The sequence below is a fragment of the Rhea americana genome, unplaced genomic scaffold (assembly GCF_003343005.1).
Source record: "Rhea americana isolate MKP2758 unplaced genomic scaffold, rheAme1 scaffold_261, whole genome shotgun sequence".
NCBI lineage: Eukaryota > Metazoa > Chordata > Aves > Rheiformes > Rheidae > Rhea > Rhea americana.
In genome coordinates this window covers 512293-533976 of record NW_028186381.1, presented here as the reverse complement: position 1 = coordinate 533976, position 21684 = coordinate 512293, and the positions used below count along the sequence as shown (strand labels likewise).

The 21684-nt window shown below is 59.6% G+C and overlaps 1 long non-coding RNA gene across 1 annotated transcript; it reads left to right on the top strand.

Moving 5' to 3' along the window:
- The first annotated feature begins 998 nt into the window (after nucleotides 1–998).
- Nucleotides 999–21678, top strand: LOC146594346 (uncharacterized). Its single transcript, XR_014896204.1, has 3 exons — nucleotides 999–1136; nucleotides 18206–18446; nucleotides 21561–21678. It is a non-coding gene; the product is annotated as an uncharacterized LOC146594346 (long non-coding RNA).
- Nucleotides 21679–21684: the final 6 nt, after the last annotated feature.

Sequence of the window (21684 nt, the reverse complement as noted above, 5' to 3'; positions counted from 1 at the left end):
GCAGGCCGTGGGGCAGGGCGCAGGGCACGTCGGGGCAAGGTGTGGGGCGGGACGCTGGGCAAAGCATGGGGCAGCGCCAGGTGCCAGCGCAGCTCTGGGGCTCCCCGGGCAGCCTGGGGGGGGGGCACAGGCGGGGTCCTGCCCGCCGTGGGGCGCATGGCCGTGCCCCACGCAGGCGCCGGGGCGGGCGGTGTGCTGGCACCTGGGCACGAGCAGGCCCCGGGTGGCTGCGGCGGGGGTGGCGGGCGCCAGCTCTGGGGCCGTGCGGGTGCCGGCGCCCCCCGCGGAGGCTGGTGCCCGTCCGGAGCAGAAACGGGGCCCTTTTGCCCGGCCGCAAACAGCTTGTGGGGCGAGGGGGGGGACCCCGCGGCCGCCTTCCCGCCGGGATGGAGCTGCCGTCGGCTCTTTCCGGGCGAGCCCTGGAGCCGGGCACCGGAGCGGCTCTCCTGAGAGACMCCCGCCAGCGGGGCAACGTCGTCCCGAAGGCGGCCGGATCCGCCTTTGCCCCCCACCATCCCGCGGCCGCTCCGCCGGCTCCCCTAAACCTCGCGCCGCGGGGCCCGGCTGCCCGGCTGCCCTTCCCCTTCCTCGCCTGCCGGGGGAGCGGGAGAGGGAGGCAGCAGCGAGCCCGGAGGTTGTTGGCGGCTGCTGCGGTGGCCTGCGCGACGCCCCCGCCATTGCCGGACGTTTGCCAGGGCCGGGAAGGCGACGGCGGGGGCAGAGATTTCCTGCCGCTCCGGGCAGCTCGCGGCCGCCGGGATATCTCCCCCCTCCTCCCCTCCCCTTTCCCTGGGGAGGGGGTGTATGTGGGGGGCTGTGGGGGGTCCGCAGCGCTCTGGGACGGCCTCCCGGCACCCGCCATCGGCGTGAGGAGCTGCCGGTTGCCGGAGGGGGCACGGGCCTGCGCGACTCCTCCTCCTCCTCCTTCCCCGCCGCCGCCGCCGCCGGTCCCAGGGGAGGAGGAGGAGGAGGAAGGGGGGGGGGGAAAGACACTTTGTTCAATATGCTGCTGTTTCCATTGTGAAACCGGCTCCGGCGGCGGCTGCGCCAGCTGCTCCCCGGCCCGTGCGGCCCCCGACGCCGGAGCAGCGCAGGATGCGGAGCAGGCGGTGACCACCGGGCCGTAGCGGTCGGCGGTGAGTGCCCTGCCGCCGCGTGGCTATCGCTTCCCGCTCTGTTGCGCGGCCGGCGGGACGGACGGACGGACGGACGGACGGATAGGGATGCTGGGGGCTGGAGGCGGTCGGAGCATCCCGACGCGGTGGTGATGGTGGGGGGGGGGGCGAGAGCACATCGACGCTCGGGAAACTCGAGCCCGTCCCGGCGTGCCGCGGGGGGTCCCCATGTCTCCGGGGCCGCAGCGGGGTCTGTGTTGGGACAGAGCTCCCGTGTCCGGCTGCCCCCAGGACGGAGCGCCCCCTCTCCCGGGGTGGGGGGTGGGGGAATCTCCCTGCCCTGCTCAACGGACAGTGCCGGGAAGCTCCAGTTGGGGGTGCGGGGGTGGAATTTGCCCCTACAAACCTGCGTTTTGGTGCACGGAAAGAATAAAGTGCTGCGGAGCTTTGGGCACCGGCTTCGCCCCGGGGAATCCCAGCCCTTGGGTACCCGGCTGCGCCGGACCGTCTCCAGCTGCTCCCGGCTGGAGCCGTCACCGTCTGCTGGCGGACGCCCCCGCTGCCGGGGCCGCACGTGCTGCCGCCGGGCGTGGGGACGGCAGGGACTTCGGCTTCTTCTTAAAGCCCTTTAGGTGGGAAACGAAGGCAATGGGGCTGGCACCCCGCTCCCCTGCCTGCAGGGCTTCTCCCTCCCGGCTGCGCACGGTTTTGCCTTGGGAAGGAGACGTGCAGGGAAGCGGGTGACCTTCCCGAGGCTGCAGGAGCCTGGCCGGGGTGGGGAGAGCGTCCCGCAGGGGCCCAGGCGGCCTTTGGAGAGGGCAGCCTGGCTCCCGAAGKTTTCCCGAAGGTTTCTGCCTGCCTTGGCTCTGCACTGCAGCAAAATTGGGAGATTTCGGTTTGGAGGAAAACTTAGGTGAGGAGACTTTGGTTTGGGTCGCATGCGGGCCATTGCCCCTCGGGCTCTGCCGTTTCTGCAGTGTGCGAGGCTGGGGGCAAAAATATGGAAATGAAATCCCAAAGCACGCGTGTGCTCTGGAGCTTTTCTTTTCCTGGATTTCACCTAGGAAAAAACCAGCTGGGAGGAAAGCCAGAAAGCCGATGTGCTGCTGGGTGTGTCGGCTGCCTGTTCCCGCAGCGCCTTGTCCCTGCCTGGCTCCGGTGCCTGGCTCGGAGCAGGGCGAGCACTGGGCACCCGCCGCTGCCCGGGGGTGCTGCCTGCGCTCCCCTCGGCCGAGAGCTTCYCCCTTAGCTCCTCACGCTTTTGCCCACCGGCGCATTCATGGGAGAGCTCATTGCAAAGGTAGCAAAGCGTCCCTGGCCCCGCTCGGCGGGACGGGGATGTCGAGAGCCCCCTGCGCCTGCCTGGCTGCGGTGAACGCGTCCCGGTTTCCGTGCCGGCCGCTGTGCAGAGCTTTACCCCCGTTTTTGCAGCTGGGGGAAGTTGAGACGGGAAATCGCAGTGGCTCCAGCTCGGTTGCCTTGTCCTGGCCCATCGGCCTGACTCTGGCTGTCTCATCGTGGCGGCTGAGTCATTTTGCAGATGCTGAGTAAGTGCCCGTGCCATGGAGGAGCCAAGAGCTGCCCGCTCTGCCCGGGCGTCCTAGCCAGCACCCCAGGGTCCCCCCTCTCCCCTCGGCCAGGGCGTCAGCCAACTTGGCTGCGAGGTGGGTGATGTGCTGGGCCGCGGCGCCGAGAAGCAGGGCATGGGGCAGGGGGATCCCCAAATCCCTGTAATTGAGATTACACCCTGCACCGCTGCCCCCCCCCCCACCTCTGGCTGCAGTTGCGAGCGGGGCCGGAGCTGGATCCCGCACATCAAGCAGCCAGAGGGAGGAAGCCTCCCGAGTGGGATTTGCACTTCCACCTCGGGCTAAGTGGCTTTCCCCGGCGGGCAGCAGTGGGTTCGACCTGGGACGCTGCGGGGCGAGCAGGCTGGCCTCACTGGCGCTGGCTTATAAATATCTGGCCGAGATGGGATTTTTTTTTTCCGGATGAAAAAACTCCCCCCATTGCAGCCCCAGGAACAGGAAAAAGGTGTTTCCGGCTGTGCTTGGGCCACAGCGGGAGGAGCGGCTTGTCGGGCTCCCCCCCCCACTGCCTCCCTGGCGGGGCTCAATCCGGCTGCTTTTCTGTCACAGCGCACTTTTCCTCCTTAAATGCAAGCTGGTCCAGGGCATCCCGCAGAGGGAGCCCTTTTCTGTCTGTGCCTGAGCTCTTTGCTGCCGGCAGTCCAGCCTGGCCCTTGAGCACTGCTAGACCTCCCTCGGGATGGGGCGCTGGAGCCCCTGTGGTCTGAGAGCCCCAGGGGTGGCTGCAGCCTAGGTTGAGCCCCTGGATGAGCAGCACCCTCCTATTTCCTGAAGGAATTAGCAGTGGGGAGAGGCTGGTCTGAAGCGCTGTTGGGCTTTGAGCATCTGGAGCTCTGGACTGTCCCTTGGGGCTGGGAAAGCTCCTTAGCACAGCTCCGYGAGAAACATGTCCCAAGAGATCCCAGGGGGATCTTCCAAGGAAGAAGGTGGGAGGTGCAGGATTTCTGGAGCAGGGTCCCCTTGCCGTGCCTTTGGTTAGGATGGCTTGCGTGGGGGTACAGCAGTGGAAAGCAAGGCTTAAGGCATGCAAAGGTTGATTTCCTGCACTAGCAGCACGGCTAGCAGCCAGGGGCTGTCGGGGGGCCAGGTGCTATCTGGATTGTCCCAGCTGGAGCTTCTTTCCCTTCCTCTGAGCTCCTGGCCTGGCTTGGGCATGGCCACGGCACAACGGCGAGCTGGGCAGAGTTCTCCCTTGTGGTGCAAAGCAGGGTGAGGAGGGGTAGCCACCTGGCTCGAGTGGTAACCGGAGCCACGTGGCTCAGTCATCCCAGACCTGGTAGCCATCTGGCTCGGTCACCCTGTCCAGATCTGTTCTCATGTGCTTGGGCAGTGGCTTAAATTAGCTCCCAGAGGAGTCTGAGAAGCTCCAGTACTGGTGCAGAGTGAGTGACTGGAGTGCAGCAGGGGGACATCAGCATGGCATGGGGACATCAGCATGTCCTCCACGCATGACTTTCTCYGGCACCGCTGGAAGAGCCGTCTCACTACAGCATCTATTCTCACTGCTGCGTCAGTCACCTCTGACGGCCCTGCTGGCCAACAGGCAACAGCCCCCCATTGCCCCAGCTGGGATCTCCTTGGGTTTCTAGGAGCTCAACCTCTTGGTGGCCTCCTCAGGGCCATGGAGAGCCTCCAGCAAGTGCTTACAGCTTAAACCTACCTCAGCCATAGGCTGAGCAAGGGGCTTGAGACTGGCTCATTAGCAAGTGGCCTCTAACAAGCTTGGCCCTTAGTGAGGGCTCCTGAGCCCAAGCCAGCCCACGGGAGAGCCCAGGGCTCATCGAGCTTCGCCCAGAGAAGCTGGAGAAGGATAGGCYGTTGCCTGTTTCATCTAATGCAAGGAATCAGGGCCATCAAACTTGCTTTGGGAGTTTGTCCCCGGTACTCATCAGCTGCGCTGACGAGAGCATCAAGCCTGACTTCTCATTGAAATGTCTCCTGCTGCCAATTCTGGCTTTGCTTCATCCTGCTCTGTTCCCCGCTCGATTAGAGAGCCTTTGGTACCTGCTATTTGCTCCCTGGGAGAGCACTTTATACTGTAATCAAGCCAGTTCTCCATCGCCTTTCCTACAACCTCCACTCTCAGCCTGCCAGGCTTTTTTCTAACCTTTCTGTGGCTGTTTCCCACCTTCTCTCTAGTTGTCCAAAACATTTTTTCTAGTACAGAGCCCAAGCCAGCTGCAGGATTTTCCAAGTGGTCCCATCTGGAGGTGCTCTTTGAGGTATCTCCATGTCATGGGTGGCACCAGAAGAAGCGTRGGGGGGGCCGCAAGCACATGTGGCCACCTGAGATGTTTGAAGAATGCTTTGCCCCATGGTCCTTAGCATCCCCTAAATCCCAGCTGCCCATTCCCTGATAGCTCCCAGACTGCATCCCACTGGGAAAATGCCTGCTAGCACATCCACAGCCTTGCTGTCCTGGTGGGATCCCCAGGTCGCCGACTGGAGCTCCTCGTGCCACCTGAGGAGCTGTCACCCAGGAGGGTCCCAGGTTCACGACATGCTGGAGAACTGCCAGCATGGGTAGATGCTTCTTGGGTCTGCAGGCGGGTGGCAGCAGAGGCAAGTTCCCACCACCAGCAGGTCCACGTGCCCTTGTCCACATGCCCAATGGTGCTTCAGGCCCAGCGCCCTTCCCGCGAGGGAGAACATTGGGAAAGACCAACGTTCATGCGGGGAAATGCCAGGCCCCTGAAAGGTCCTGGGTGCTGGACTGAGGAACCTGGTTGGGGCAACAAGGCTTTGGCAACCCCAACCCAAAAGCCCTTCATCAGAGCAGCAGAGCCCCTGTGCTCTCGGTGCACCTCCTATGTGAGCACAGGGTGCTGACATGCCAGCATGCCTTGGCAGCGGGGAAAAGGCTGATTTTTTCACAGCTTATTTGCAGGGGCCCAATTTTTCCCTGACTCTGGCACCCTGCACTCAGCCCTGTCCCTTCCTCCTGCTTTGAAGCACCCATCTTTGAAGCTTCCCCATCACCCATATGTGGGTTACAGCCAGGCTCGTGACCACAGAGGGCCACTAGTGCCTCCTGGCGAGACCAGCCATGAAAGCAGCACCTCCGTGGGTGCCCGAGATGGGTGAGAAGCACTGGGGCAGCTTGGGGGCTGGAAGTGCRGGAGAAAGAGCCCCACGGGCTCGTGGCCCCAGCAACGGCAGCGGGAATGGCTGATTTACGGCCGCTGCTCCAGCCCTGCCTGCCTCCTGCTCCCGCTGCTTTGAAGCCCGGCCAGCTCCACTCRGATTGAAGCCATCCCCCGTTGCCGGAGCCGAACATCTGGTTGCCATCCCCGCTTCCCGCGGGCCCCTGATGCTTTGGGCCAGGATCCCGCAGCGGTGCCCTTACCGCGATTTCTGCAGGAGCTAAATTCGGGTCAGAGGAGGCCCCTTTTTGCAGGGGGCCACGGTCAGGCTTCCCATCCCCATGGCATACGGGGCGGGGAAGGACTTTCCACGCTGGAGCAGCCGCATAGAGCCAAGCGGGGCAGATAGCGTGAGCCGGGCGAGCCAGGTTTTTGTTGGCGCCCCGGGGACGGGCTCCCGGTGGCTTTAACCTCTCGGTGCTCGGGGACGCGCAGTAATTCCTGGGCTTCTCCGCTGCTTCTCTCACCTCCTTYGCTGCCTTTCGGCTTTGCCAGGCTCTATTTTTCCATCTGCTTTGCTTTGCTTCTGCACTGGCTCTGGAGCAGTCTGCTCCCTAACCTGCATTTAATACCTGGATAAAAGAGATATTCCCAAGCAAAGCAATTGCAAGCACCGATTTGCAGCTTGCTGTAAAATCCACTCATCCCATTAAGGACTCCCTGGAGTTTTTGCCTTCCACTGCAAATGCATAGTTATCCAAAGGAAACTGTGCTGCTGTTTACTGGTCCCTGTGCGGGTTGGGGCTGCCCGGGCAGGGGGACAGCTGAGCAGCTTCGWGGCACTGCAGGGGCAGCCGAGCGGGTGGACACCTCCGGGGGAAAGCTGCTGCCGAGAGTCCCTGCCGCAGGCACCACATATTTATTATATAAGAGATAAGCCCGGCTAACGGGAGATCTAGCTGCGCTCGAGTGACACTAAGCTGATATTTTTGCAAATGCTGGAAACAGGGACATGAAGGATCAGGTGCCACCGCACACTGCAATGAAGAGAAACATGCCGTCGATGCAGGTCTGCAGCGGGTGGTCCTTGCCCGGTGGGTGCCCATCAGGGCAGCCTCGGGGCTGGGCAAAGAGGGTGCAAAATCTTGATGCGGACCCCAAAGTGTGGAGCGCACTTGACACCAAGTTGGCGAGAGGTTTGCGCTCTGGTGATCCTTGGCTCACTTTGGGGAAAAAAGTGACCGCTTTGGAGAGCCTGAAATAGATGATTCTGCCCTGCTCTGGGCTTGGAAAGTCGAAACAAGTCCCAGGAGAGGCAGGCAGAGAGTGGTGGCCGCYGTTAGCTCGTGGGGCGAAGGGTCCCTTTCCGCATCGCATTGCTGAAGCAGAGGAGATGAAGCCAAGCCCAGAAACTGAGACTGCTGCTGCTGCTCCAAAGCCCTGGAGCAAGGAGCTCCGCAGCGTTTGCTCTGCTTCTGTGGATGCCGAACCAGCACTTCCCGGCCAGGCGAGCAAGGCGGCGGGAATGTGGGAATGAGCAAATGCCGCCGTGAACTCGGGAGATTTATTTTTTTGTCCCGAGCAAAGCTTTCTCCAAATGTTGCTCTTCCAAACAGACTCTGACACATCTGGATTTTTTTCTGTCTCCGTGAGCTTTCCAAACAGCGGCGCCTGGCAGAGCAGCTCGTGCGGTGCTCCCGTGTATCCCGGTCACAACCTCAAGCTGGCCGGCCCAGAGTGGGACTCAGCCCCTGGGAGAATGCTCGGCCCAGGATCAATCCTCCTTTACCCCCGGGAAGAGCTGGTGGTGATGGAAGCTGGGAAAGACCTGCGAAAGCTGGCGAGGCTCCGAGTTGCGTGCGGGCTGTGGGATCGTGGCTGATGTCACGGCACCCCCTCACAGGAAAGCAAAAGCGAGTGAGCTGCAAATAGGATTTGTGTCTGCTGACACTGATACTGGAGGAGCTCTGCGAGCTGAGTCAYGCTGGGGCATGGGAGGAAGCCTGCATGGAGCAGCAGCGCAGGCAAAACAGGCAGCGCTGGGAGATCCCGAGCACCGCGCAGATCCCTGCCGGCAGCACCAGCAGGTAGCGACGGCACCCGCATGAAGCTCGGCACTTGCAAAAAGTCAAGCCCAAGGCATCTTGCGTGGGGTGCCTCCAAATCTAGACCTAGGCTTTAAGGGAGAGAACTTAGGCTCCTAGAAGGGGTGTGAGGAAGCTGGTGGTGGAGGTGTGAGTGGGCTCTGCCTCCGGGTGCCCACCACCACCACCTCAGCCATACCTGTGCTGCTGTCACAGCCCGGCACCAGGAGCTTAGAGAACGGAAAGGAGATTGCCAGGCTTGTTATCACGTYGGGGGGCCCTTGGCTCCCTGCTAGCCAGAGGTGACTGCATTGGGCAGCTGCCATGCGGAAACCTTGGGCGCCCCTGGGGTGGCATTCCCGGTGCCAGGGGCCGCTGCAGAAGCAGGAGCCCAGCCTGTCCTGATGGAGATGCTGTCCCAATGGAGACAGTCCTCTTCCAGTGCAAATCCCCTGCGGACAGCTCGGCCCTTGCCCCCTCCCTTCTCTGCAGAGACCCACCGCCAAGCCTGGCCAGCTCCTAGCTGCTGGCGGCCACCTCCTGGCAAGGTGACTTCCAAACTCCATGTCACCGCATGCTGCTCCCTCGGAAGGACATGGCACCTTCCCCCACTGGGCTCGCAACAGGATCTTTCTCACCACTTAGACGAGCCTCCGACCCTGGGCTCAGCCCTTCGGAGGGGTTATTGCACTGCTTTGCTGAGAGTCCTGCTCCAAGGGCTGCAGGGAGCAGAGGGAAAGCTGGTGCTTGCTGGAAGGAGCAGAAGGGTGTCTGGCAAGGGGAAGGGTCCCTCCTTGCTGAAGGCCTCTGCACACACTTGCCAGGCACTTGAACTTTGCAGCTGAAACTCCCTCCAAGTCCAGGGGTGCAGTGCTGGGAGAGCAGCCTTGACCGCCCCCTCGCTCTGCCACGCAGGCATCCTCTGCCATGCCCTGGCCTTCTGGGTCTGCACCATGCCGGCAGGCTGCCCCTTAGATGTCCCGGCACCTCACCTTGTCCCCCTCTCCAGCCTGGCTACCACTGAGGGCCTGAAGACAGCGAGCTGTTTGGTTTCCCCAGCCCCTCCCCACCATGGGCTGCTCTTAGTGCTCTTGTCTGTCCCATCCTGCTGTCCGGGTACACAGCTCTGGCAGCCTTGCTGGTCTGTGGAGGTGGAGATGTCCCCTCACCCATATCCCCTTGGGAAGGGGCCACTGTGTCCCCTGGGGCCCTCCAGGCCTCAGGGACAAGACACCACAGGGCTTTGTAGCAATGACATTTGGAGGAGGTTTAGATGGGGTATCATCCCCCGGCAGGGAGGCCCAAACGCATTTCTTTTTGGAGCTTGTCCCTGATGGTACTGGTGGGGGGAGGGGGGAGGGRGGAAGACTGCCAGCCTGGAGGGGACAGACGGTACCAGCCCAGGGAGACAGATGTTAGGGGCCCTGCACAGATGGTGCTGGCCCCAGACAGGCAGTACCAGCCTCTGACRGGCTGTACTGGCCCCAAACAAGCTGCACTGGTCCCTGGGGACATACTCTGCTGCCTCCAGACAGGCTGTGCAAGTCCCAGAAGGTCTATACTGGCCTTGCACAGGCAGCAATGGGCCAGAAAAATGGTGTTGTCAGGAGGTACCAGCTCCAGACAGGCAGCACCAGACAGGTGGTGCCAGCCTGGAGGTACTTCCCGGAGCATGCAGGACTGGCCTAGCATGACTGGCTTGGGCAGCTGGTACTGGGCAAGTGGTTCCAGCCTGGCCATACTGGTCAGGGTGGGCAGTACAAACACAGGGGTACTGGCAAAGGGAAGGCAGACACTGGCCCGGCGGCCCCTGTGCTGGCACGCCATCCTGGCCCAGAGGTCCTGGCCCTGCACGTGGTCCCGGTCCCGAGGTCCCAGCCCTGCACACGGTCCTGGCCCCGCAGTTCCCGGTCCCGCACACGGTCCCGGCCCGGAGGTCCCGGCCCCGCAGGTCCCGTCCCCGCACACGGTCCTGGCCCCGCAGTTCCCGGTCCCCCACATGGTCCCGGCCCTGCACACGGTCCCGGCCCCGCAGTTCCCGGCCCTGCACACGGTCCCGGCCCCGCAGTTCCCGGTCCCCCACATGGTCCCGGCCCTGCACACGGTCCCGGCCCTGCACACGGTCCCGGCCCCGCAGTTCCCGGTCCCGCACACGGTCCCGGCYCCGCGGTCCCGGCCGGGCCRGGCGGCGCCGCCGGCGCCGGGCACGGAGCTGTCCAGCACCGGCGCCTCCTGAAAGGCCCCGGCGCGCGGGGACCCGCCCCGGGCACGGGGCTCCCTGCTGCACCCACCGCCCCGCTGCACCCTCGGCACCATCCCTGATCCCTCTGCACCCTCCGTTACCATCTCTGGTCCCGCTGCACCCCTGGCACCATTCCGGGTCCCCCGCATCCCCCGGTCTCCCTGCACCCCTGGCCTTGCTGCAGCCCCTGGCACTCTCCCCGGCCCTCCTGCACCCCCTGGTCTCGCTGCGCCCCCGGCCCCATCCCTGATCCTCCTGTACCCCCCGACCCAATGCACCATCCCTGGTCCCGCTGCACCCCTGCCCCGCTGCACCCCCAGGAACCATCCCCAGTCCCCCTGAGCACCCTGCCAGCCACTCTGGGGCTCCTCTATGGCAAAGGGGACATCTCCACCAGGAGTCACTCACCATGTGGTCCCCTGTTACTCCTGCCTGCCAGCAGGCTCAGGGGATGTCACACCAGCTGCACTCAGCTCATGTTTTCGGGCATTAATAGCATCACTTAAAAACCTGCACACTGAGGCTGGGACGGCATCATGTGGAATAGCCTCAGAGAAACCAGACACCGTGTGGTCTCTGCCACAGCAAACTGGCACGTCCCCAGGGGCCGCAGGAAGGAGCGGGCTTCAGCATCGGGCTCCATTGCACAGCTCAGCTGACACCTCCCTGGGGCCTTGTCTCAGCCCTGGGCTCCCCCCAGCCTTGCTGGTGCATCCCTGCACCAGTATTTGTGCTGGACAAAGCCTCTCCTGGGCAGAGCTTGCCTCTTCTGTGCAAGACACGGGGTTATTGGTGGTGGAGGCTGCTGCAGTCCGTCCAGCTGAGAGCTAAACTTTGCTACGAGCAAGTTCTTATTAAAGTGGGTTAAGTGCATAATGGGATTGCCATGGAGTGGCTAAAGCAGAGATTAGTGCTGTGGCTTCTGGGCTGGACGGCTCTGCTGTAACAACAGGCAGTTTCTTTCCTTCTCCTTTTGCACCAGCTGCCAGCTCTTCTCAGCACTCTTTCAGCTCAGACAGCATCTCCTGTAGGCCAGGGAACATGCTCAAAGCCCTCAGCGTTGTGTTGTCAGGCTCCGGTGAGGATGAGGAGAGATGGAGGCATAGCAGGGAACTGGCCTTGACGTGTGGAGGCCCTGGCTACTGCTGTCTATGGGGCCCAGCTGGTCTGCGAGGGTGCAGAGATTTCAAAGCTGTGAAACTTGAGTGTCCCCTCTGCATTGGCACTGGACACTGCGACACGGGACTCCCTGGTCCTCTTCGGACCCTTGTGATGGTGTGGGTTTGTGCGCCGCATCCTCTTCCTGATGCTCCCACCATGCCAGGCAGTGCAGGGAGAACTGGGCACCGTGTCAGGCCTCCTCTCCCACCCTGTGCCTGTCCTATTTAGCTCTGTTTAGTCCAACCTCTGCCAGGCTTTTTAGCAGAAAAGCTCTCGCAGGTGAGCGCCACCTACCACCCTTTCGAGATCCGGCACCAGCGCTCTGCACAACCGGTGGGTCAGCAACACGATGCAAACCCGACGCTGGGCTGAACTGGGCTCGTAGCCAGAGAGGAAGGTTGCAAGCCCAATCCGAGGACCATGGGTTGGAGGATTAGGGAGAGGAATGCAGAGGGGCAACCTGCAGGAGGGCAGCAGCGTGCCTGTGAGCCTCGGCTCACCCTGCCTTTCCACGGCCAGCTTTGATGTGAAAGTCTCTTGCTAGATGGTAGTGGTTGGGTGAGCTCTAAGCAGTATTTGGGACTCTCTGGTGCTAGTCTTGGGCAACTGTTGGCTTTAAATAATTTAGCTCTGCAGAGCTGATGTGTGTCAGGCACACTGAGGGGGCAAGAGGGTCTGCTACCCCCTGACTGAGCTGGCTGAGCATCTTCCCCAGAGCACCTACTCTGCCTAGGGCCCCGAAGCGCTGCATGGTCCCACCATGCAGCTGCATGTCCCCAGCTGCCCCAACCAACAGGTCTCCAGTGCCCTGTGCCCAGTAGCACTCAGTGTGGGCAGGCCAGGTCCCGGCCATGGCATGGGGGCCGGAGGGTCAGTGATAGCATTAATCCAGGCTGCGTTCAAGGCTGAATCGGCCGTTTGTTCTCATCTGAAGGCTCCTTTTTCTCTCCACTCCTGGCTGTTTCTTTTAGAAAAGTTTTATGTCCCTTGCGTTACAAGGCCCCTTTTCTTTGTCATCCCTCCTGAGCGTGCCAGGGAGGAGGACAGAGCGGCTGTGTTGCAGCATAGCCATCTCCAAAGGCAGCCCAGGGCTAGATCCTGCACGGTGCAAGCAGCAGTGTTGAGGGGYCTCAAGGGTCTGTCTCTTGACACGTGGGCACCAAGGGCTGGTCCCCTGCCAAATGCTCCTCACGTGAGGCCCGTACTACTGTGCTGATTTTGCCTAGAATGGGGAAGCTCACCCTGCAGTTGGCTTCCCTTCCATCGCTGGGGCAACCGCTTTGTGTTGTGTGGGGCCAGGATCCAGGACATAGCCAGGGGGCACCCATAAGGTGAGATGGGCCCATTGGGTTCTCTTAGCCATAGTCACGGAGAAGTCCAACCAGGGAGGGAAAAAGCCTGTTTCCCCTTGGTTTAGGGTACTTGGTTCCCAGGCCATTTGTTTTGGATGTTGGCAGGAAAAAAGTGGATCCTTTTAGAGCTGCAAACAAAACTGTTCCCTTGGATGGTAAGGAAAGTCTCCCATGTGCCATGGGTGAAGGATGAAGCTGGTCCACCAAGCAACAGGAGGCTGGGTGAATATGGTGGTCTCAAAACCCCATTGCTGGCACTGGCTGTGCAAATCTCCATTCTCATTTATAAATCAATAGTTGTTCTTGTGTTGGAGAGACCGAGCCAGGCTTTGGGACGAGCCCAGCCTCAGCGCTGCAGCAGATGCTCACGGCTCAGCGCCGAGCTCAACAAGGCTCAAGCAAGCCTACTGTGGGCCTGGGCTCACCCCTGAACTCAGGAACGCTGCTAAACACCTGATCCTGATCCCTCCCTTGTGTCGTCCCAGTAGCCTGTCTCCGTGCTCCCTGCTGGAAACTCCCTCCATCCCTTGATGGTCCCAGCACATCTCATGGCTGGCAGCACATACTGGAGCTCTACCCAGGGAAAACGAGATCTGTCCTTGGCTGTAAACCCTTTCTGCTTGCAGGAACGTAATGGCTCTGACACCCATCCATGGGGCACCTCCGGGGCAGAGCAGCTGGCTGGGCTAAGCAGTCCCAGACCTGTCTGAGCTGGACTGCAAACACCATMACGCCCCTCCTGCCTAGGAGGATTTGGGGGATTTAATCAAAACCATGTAAAAATCTTTCTGCAGCAGCCATTATTTCCTGCAGATGGGAACAAACTGGGGGAAAAGTCTGACGAGGGTGGATGCAAACTCGCGTTGCAGAACGTGGCCATGGCAGGGACCTGCTGGGGGGGGGGGCAGGCTGCCTGGGGACAGCCGCAGAGCTGCAGGATTCACCCCTGGGTGTCCCTTAGTTCTCACCTTTTAAAAGCCAAGATGTTTTGCAGGCTCTGGGCATCTCCCGGGGACAGCCAGCATGTCCGGCCCTGCTGCAGCCCGCTGCGCTCACACGCTGCCAGTCCTGGGGGTGTCTCAGGAATAGGCCTTGATTTATGGAGCTGGCATTGGGCTTTCCAGGACCCTGGAATCTGCTCTGCAGCAGGGTGCATCCGGGGAAGGTGCTGCCCTTCCCAAGCCCTGCGTATTACCCAGGTTTTAGCTCCTTTGCTCCTCACAGAGCTCACAAAGCCGTGTCAGGGTAGGGAAACTGAGGCACTGAGGAGCAGTGTAATACTGGCAGAGGCTAAAGGGCTTAATACGTTCTTGCAACACTAAGTGCCTGTGCTCAGACACTCCTGCCACAATTATCCCAGGGACATGGGCAAGAATTCAGTCTCCAGCAAGGAAAATGCAGCTGCGAGAAGGCTGAGATAAGGGAGATATAAATATATTTAAATAGTCTCGTTTTTCTGAAAGTCACCCTGAAACACTTAGGGAACTGAGTGAAGTGATTGCAGAGCCATTAGCTGCTGTCTTGAAGATATCACATGAGATTCTGGAAGAGGCCAGAGCTAGGATCTCTCTCCACCAGGCATTAAGGAGGAGCTCAGGACTTTGGACGTTCAGTGTAACTTCAGCTCCTGGGAAAGTACCACAGCACAGCTTTCTAGCTTTGGATGAGCTCCTGGAAGATGACTGCAAGATGAGTAATAGCTGGATGAATGTGCTGGGAACAAGTTGTGTTGAAGCAGCTGAATCTCCTCTCTGTCCAGGGTGACTGGCCTCACGGCAGAAGGAAGCAGTTGTTGGCATAGAACTTGTTTAAGGGAGACTTTGGTCCAGGTTGACCGCTTTTATTGGTGGCATGGGCTGAACCAGTCACCAGGGAGATGGCGTGCAGCCCAACAGACTGGGAGCATAAGAGGGAGACCACTGTCAGCTGCTGGGGTTGGAGGCTGCTAGGAAACTGGGGCCACAAGATGAGAATTGCCCTCCAGGTCCTAGGCATCCTTATATTTATTTTTGCCTGCTAAAGCTGCAGGTATAAGGTGCATTTTGACTCTGATCCAAGGAAGGAGCTCAAATTCTGAGCCTAACAGATGCCTTTCAGAAAGAGCTGCCTTCAGGGATGTGCTGGTTTGCATTTGTCCCGGGATGAAGGACATATTGTTTAGCCAGGATGATTTCTTATATTCATCTTGCTTTGGTGCAAGCACCTGGGTCTGTACAGCCTCATCCAAAGGTGTCATAAACCACTTGTCTTTGGGTGTGATGGTCTCTAATATGGGGTAAACTCAAGTTCAGTGCTAGGTCCTCGGGACCTGCGAGGAGCCAGAACGTGTGTCCCTGCCTGGAGACTGTCTCCAACGGCATGGGAAGCGAGGCTCAGCACCCGACGCTCCCAATCAAGGCTTTGCAGCCTGCAGCACTGCTGCAGCTTCCCTAAAATTTTCCTAAGGGCTTGGCGCTAAAATAGCTTGTGCAAATTTGATATCTTCTATGGGGCGCTCAGAAAGCAATCTCAGCAATTCCTGGGCCGGTACAAGGGGAGGGGATGCAGATGAGAAAACAACCAAGCAGCTGCAGGTCCTTAACGCCTGTGAGGATGCAAATTTCTGGCGTTTGCTCGACCCGAAGCGAGAGCTGCAACCTGCTTCCCGCGAGCTGAGCTGGGAGGTATGGAGCTCCCGGCCACCGCCGCGCTGAGCCTGCGGTGCTGACAGTTTATTTTCATTAGTGGAAAGTTGCTTCCCTTTGGAGCTAATTGGAAAGGAGCTGCCTGCAATGGAAAGCCTGACCTGTCTATATAGGTCGAATCGGTAACCTGCTTAGCTTGGCAAACCGGCTTGGGCCACGGGAGGAAAGCACGACCCAGCACTCAGCGCCCGCTGCCGCTCGGCTCCCCGCGGCTGGATTTCAGAAACGCACATTGGAGGGAAAACCTGGCCCCTTGGGGATCGAGGACTCCAGCCCCCCACTAAGAGCCCCTATTTGATGGGGTGGGAATTGAGTTGAAGTCAAGTTAATCATTTGCTCGAAACAAGGATGTGCCAAATCTCCTGGGAATGGTTTTAATTTGTGCTTGCTAATAATATAATGGGAGGTTAGCAGTGGGTTGCTTGAAGCAGCAACAGGCTTTGCCTGATGCGGGGGGAAGAAATGGACCTGTTACGACTTTGATTTGTCCCGGGACATTCCCAGACATGAATCTCCCCCATTCTCAGCCAGAGGTGCCTAGCCCTGCCAAGGTCCCTTCTTGTCCCAGTCATGATGGCCTGACCATGGCTTCAACCTGTGTCAGTGGTCTTCGGGTGGCAGCATCTCCAGATCTCCTTGTGGAGGCATAAGGCTGATGAGCTGGTCGTGCTGCTGCTCTGTTTCTGCTACTGGCAGAGGTGGGATCAGTTTTTGGGGAGGTCTGATGGCTTGCAGGGTCAGTAAGGCAGGTCCAAATGCTGSAGGATGCAACAAAAACTGGATATAACACTTTTCTCAAATGCATTGAGAGCAAGATCTTGCCAGAAGGTCTGGAGGGGCATTGCGTGGTGAGGATACACAAMGGGTGTCGGTGAAGATAAGTCCGTAGGAGAAAACCTAGATTAATTTTTGCCTCTGAGCTCGCTGAAGAGGACCTCAGGGAAATCACCACACTGGGACTGACTTTATGGAGGCAGCAGCAGAGGATCTGCCTTAAATTTAGGAGAAAAACAAATCACCAAAATCACCAGCAGCAAGCCCCAAGGCTGGAGCGACTTCAAAGGCAAAATAGTGAGTTACAGCTGGTGGTTTAACCACCCACACAAAGTTGCTTCGGTGCCCCCAAGGTATCTCCAAGGATGGAGATCCACCAGGTCTCTGAGCCCCTGTCTCAGGGCTGCCCTGCTCTTACAGGCAGGAAAAGTCAACCTGGTTGACATTTGTAAAAGGCATTTTGCAACTACAGCCTGAGAAGTAGATCTGCCCCCARGCAAGAGCTAGCAGTCCCCATGTGGCCAAAGAACTGGGTTAAAGATGGTGAAAAAAGCTGAATATTGGCACCTGCAGGTGTCAGTCCTGAAGCACAACCTGGGAAAGAAGTGAACAGTGCTGCTCAGTCCAGCTTTTCTGCAAAAAGCATCTGGGACCGCTGCAGAGCCTCTTGCCCTGCTGAGCCCCTCTGACTGGTGTTTTGCCCAGGGGACCCTGCCCAGTGCTGGGTACCAGGATCTGCAGCCAGCCCTTTCTGCAGGCCAGGTCTGGCATCAGCCCCTGACTGGTGTTGGGCCGTCGGTGCTCAGCCGATGTGCTCCCACGAGCATCCTTTGTAGGTGCAAGGAAATCACATGGGGGCTGGAGAAGCCCTGCATGACCCCTGCGTGGCTGCTGCTGTCTGCCACACGAAGTGGCACGTGCTCCCCACGGCTCCTCAGGTGCCAGGTTGGTCCCATGATGGAGGTCCAGCTGAGCCCCAAGCTGGGCACCATCAGTCCTCTCCTGTGTGTCTTCCCATGCATGTTGTACCCCCTCTTTGTATCCTCCCACCCCAGGCTGTCTGACTGTGATTTCATACCAGGAGAGTGACTGAAGTGCTGGTCACAGGGCCTGCTGGCTCATGGTCTTGTCCCTTGCTGCCCCCATAAGCACCCCCCAGGGACGCAGCGGGGCTCTGGGCTTCCCTGGCATGTCCAACCAGCCCCCACCTCATTGCTCCTCTCCTGGCAGTGCAACACCACATGCCCAGAGGCCAGGACCACACAATGCCATGTGCCCAGAGGCCAGGACCACCTGCAAGTGGCTCAGCCCTACAAGAGCTGCCAGGGCTGGATCCAGTCCCCCCACCCCCCCGCCTTGTTTCCAAGGCTGGACCACGTGGGGGTGGCAGAGTCCAAATGCTGGCTCTCTGTCTCACCCTGTGCATCAATCTGGCCATGTCCCCAGCCTGAAGACCTCCTCTGAGCACCTCTTTCCCAGGTGCTCTGGGACATCCCACCCCATGCATGGTCCCACARGACCTTGCAGCTCTGCAGCCCTGACCGCAGCTTGGGGCTGCGAGCATAGGGAATGGCAGCTTGGAYGGCTCTGCAGGGAGGCTGGGAGGAGGCCTCCAGCCAGAGCAAGCCCAGAGCTGTTGGAGTGAGCTCTSTCTTCCTCCTAATTAAAATAACTTTGGAGGGACCTTTGTAGCTCCTGGCTGGCGCTGAAGTCATCGCTGCCTGGGCTTGAGAATGCTTAGATCTTGTCTGCAAAACCAGCCCTTCTTCCCTGTGAGTCACTGCCGGACCCGGTGTTCCTGCAAAGCCCTGGAATTTGAGCTCAGGGTTAGGGGCTGGATCCTATTGCCGGGCATCAGAGTAGGGTACCGCAGAGCTTTTTCCTCCTTCACCCACTTCCTTGCCCCCCGCCCTTCTCTGTCTTTAAAGTTGTATTTTTGTGCTTGGGACCCGAGACCGCAGCTTCAACACCCTTCTCCGAGCCTCAGCCCTCACCATCACTCATGGCCTGGCAGGACCCAGGGCTGCCTGCTGGTCCTGGAGCAGCTGTGGGTTAGGGGAGAGGCAAAACAGGGCTGTTTGGGGCATTTCTGGACTTTACCCATGGCACATTTTTCACCAGGCACTTGCACGTCCTGAATGGGAGATCACAGAATCACAGAATGGTTGAGGTTGGAAGGGACCTTTGGAGATCATCTAGTCCCAACCCCCTACTCAAGCAGTGTCACCTACAGCACGTTGCAYGGGATCCTGTCCAGGCGGGTTTTGAATACCTCCAGAGGAAACTCCACAACCTCTCTGGGCAACCTGTTCCAGTGCACTGAAAAGAATCCAGCCTCATCCYCTTGACACCCTCCCTCAAGGTATTTGTAGACWTTGATAAGATCCCCCCTCAGGCTTCTCTTCTYCAGGCTAAACAGGCCCAGCTCTCACAGCCTTTCCTCATATGGGAGATGCTCCAGGCCTCTAATCATCTTCATAGCCCTACACTAGACTCTCTCCAGTAGTTCCATGTCTTTCTTGTACTGTGGAGYCCAGAACTGGACACAGTACTCCAGACGAGGCCTCCCCAGGGYTGAGTAGAGGGGCAGGATCACCTGCCTCGACCTGTTGGCAACACTTCCTAATGCACCCCAGGATACCATTGGCCTTCTTGGCTACAAGAGCACACTGCTGGCTCATGGTGAGCTTATTGTCCACCAGAACTCCCAGGTCCTTCTCTGCAGAGCTGCCTTCCAGCAGGTCAGCCCCTAGCCTTTACTGGTGCATGGCGTTATTCCTCCCTAAGYGCAAGAACCTGCACTTGCCTTTGCTGAATTTCATGGCTGCAACCCGGCTCAACCATGGCTCCCTGTGGGTTGTAAAAAGTGGGGAGAGGCACAAAGACCCGCTCGTTCCCACTGCCCCTGATGCAACCCAAAGCCTTTGTGGGGTCTCTAGGGGAAAAAGAAACCTCATAGCATCCTGTCCCTCTTGAGGGAGCTCCCAGGAGTCTGGGGGGACTCAGCARCTGAGGACACCTGCTGTAGCCCCATGTCCCTCCAACAAGTTTCTTRACTCTGTGTCAGCAGCTACATGAGTAAAAAGACTGTTGGACCTGCTGGCCTCATTCATGCCCTCAGCAGGCTCACAGAGGTGGCTGTTCYCCATGTACGTGAGCGTGCCACTGAGGTCCCAGGGATCATCCACGTGGAGGGAACCACTGGGCCTGGCATCCCTCTGGCAAGCAGCCTSGGAGTGTGTTGTGAGAGCCAGGGCCTTGGCATGGTGCTGCCAGCTCCTAGGAAGCAAGGAGCCAAGCCAAGAGCCAAGGGAGCAGCCAGGAGAAGGGGCTGGTGGAGCCAGGGAGGGTGTTAGGCTAGAGGAAAGAGCGACAGTTGGAAATCTCAGAAAATTTCTGGCTTGAGAAACAGGAGTGCTGAGAGCATTTGTGCTGGATGAGCTCAGCTGGCCAGGGTTGCACTATGGGTGTGAGGGTCTCCTCTCAGCCACCCAAGACCTTCTCCTAGCYACTTAGGACCATTTCTTGACCAGTTTGAGGGCAACCTCCATCATCACATTTGCCAGGCCATGATCCAGCTGCACAGCACCTCAGCTGAGCTTTACAAATCCTCAGCTTTGAGCAAGGCCCCAGTACCAGCAGAGATGCCCTCTGCTGCTGTCCTGGACAGGCTGGGACAGAGCCTCTGTACCAGCATCCCCAAGGACCCTGTGAGCACAGCACAGGCTTAAAAGCAGAGCCTTCATAGCAGGGAGAAGATAGAGAGCCAGGTTTGGSCTGGGAGAATGAGAAGAGCACAAAGTGGGGCAGCTGTGGCCCAAAACCTGCTGGAGCAGCCCAGGCCTGTCTAAGTGCTGGGACCTCATGATCCCCCTTCAGATAGGTGGCGTATTGTGATGACCAAACGCAAAAATGCGCAGGAGCGCGTGCACATGCACAGGAGTGCATCTGCGCTTGCTGGGGGGAGCGTAATGCCAGAAGTATATATACACGAGAAACCACTGGGGAGCRAATGGGTGCTGGGGTGACTAGGGCTGCAGGTAGTGGATGGATGTAGAGGTGATGCCGCACACCTCCCACAGCCTTCCTGGGTGATAGCGGGTGTTTTTCCTCTGTTTTCCCCTCCTTGTGCCCTCCTGTGCTCCAGAGCTTTTTCTTAGAGRTGTGGCTGAGTTGCAGCTTGGAAAACATGCTGGAGCAATTTGCAAAACATGCCCCAGGAGTTTTTTGGCACCCAGCACTGTTTTTATTTTGGTTTACTACTATTTGACAGTGGTTCACTGTGGACATAGGCACCAAAGAGTCCGATCTCCCTGTCTTCCTAGAGATGTCCCCAGTCCCTCCATCCCTCCAGGCTAGAGATGGCTTTGCCCCTTTGCACCTCTYGTGCATGGAGGAAAACAGGTTTTTTGGGGAGTTTGAGAGGTGTTTTGSGAGAGCTGCAGCCTAAATGCAGGGCAAAGACAGGCATGAGGTGGCTGAAGTTGGAGCTTGGCTCCACAGCTGGTTCTGCTCGCTGAGCTCGGCTCTGCGTTCCTGTAAATCCAGTGTTGCCAAAACCCTCCCAGGCCTGCAGGAGGAGATAAGCTTCTTACAACTGTGTGAAGTCCCCACTGCTTGCAGTGGCAAAGCTGGCCTTGCCTGCCCATGAGCACTTTGGGTGCGATGGAGCAGTGTGCTGAGCTCCACATCCTCATAGATCAAGCCACTGAGGCGAGGGGGACAAGGGGCCCTGCTGGGGGGATGAAGCCAGGAGAAGGCAAGAGCAGAATGGGACCTCATGGAGAGATGGGGCAGTTGGCACAATGCAGTGGGGACATCAGGGCTGGGGAGGGCAAGAATGGGGCCTGTGAGCCTGCGAGTGTCACTCCATTGCGGTGCTGTGCAGCTGGGTTGTGGCTTGGCAAATGGGGGGATGGAGGTGGCCCTCAAGCTGGTCAAGACATGGTCTTGGATGCCTGGTAGAAGGTCTCAGGTGGCCAAAAGGGGACCCTCCYACCAACAGTGAAGCCCTGGCCAGGATTGGGTCTATACCCTCCTCCGGGCCACGTGGCCTTGCAGTGAGCTGCCGTAGGGACCTGGGGGACACTGGGCCAAGGGCTGCCCACACCAGGGCTGGCAAATACCAGAGTCCTTAGGGAAGGACATAATATGTGTCCTGGTCCTGGGAGTCCCCATGGGAGGACACAGCATGTGTCCTGAGGTCCCGATGGGAGGATGTAACGCRTGTCCTGGCCCTGAGGGTCCCTGTGGGAGGACATAACGAGTCCTGAAGTCCTCATGGGATGGGGTMGCGCATGTCTGGGCTGTGGCCACCTGCAGCACTGGGGCTCCTGGGGCTGGGGAGGTTGAGGAGCCACAGCCAGTCGGGGGCAGACACTGGGATCCAGCGCGGGCGATGCCGGCTGCACCTCAGTGCCCATTGCCTCGGCCAGCGTCCCCTCTCAACACCCTCCGCCTTCTCTCCTCTCCGCAGACGGCAGCCGCCGGCCACCTCACTGACGATGAACAGCACGGCCGACGCGAACCCGGCGGGCCGAAGCCACTTCGCCTCCGCCATCCCGGTGCCTCGGGGTGCCAGAAGCCTCAAGGCCGAGGGC